Consider the following 311-nt stretch of genomic DNA (forward strand, 5'->3'; position numbering starts at 1 on the left):
AAGGCGCAACGTGGGTTAGGTTAAGGCGCAACGTGGGTTAGGTTAAGGCGCAACGTGGGTTAGGTTAAGGCGCAACGTGGGTTAGGTTAAGGCGCAACGTGGGTTAGGTTAAGGCGCAACGTGGGTTAGGTTAAGGCGCAACGTGGGTTAGGTTAAGGCGCAACGTGGGTTAGGTTAAGGCGCAACGTGGGTTAGGTTAAGGCGCAACGTGGGTTAGGTTAAGGCGCAACGTGGGTTAGGTTAAGGCGCAATATAGGTTAGGTTAAGGCGCAATATAGGTTAGGTTAAGGCGCAATATAGGTTAGGTTAAG

The sequence above is a fragment of the Schistocerca americana genome, chromosome 6 (genome assembly GCF_021461395.2).
Source record: "Schistocerca americana isolate TAMUIC-IGC-003095 chromosome 6, iqSchAmer2.1, whole genome shotgun sequence".
NCBI classification, from domain to species: Eukaryota; Metazoa; Arthropoda; class Insecta; order Orthoptera; family Acrididae; genus Schistocerca; species Schistocerca americana.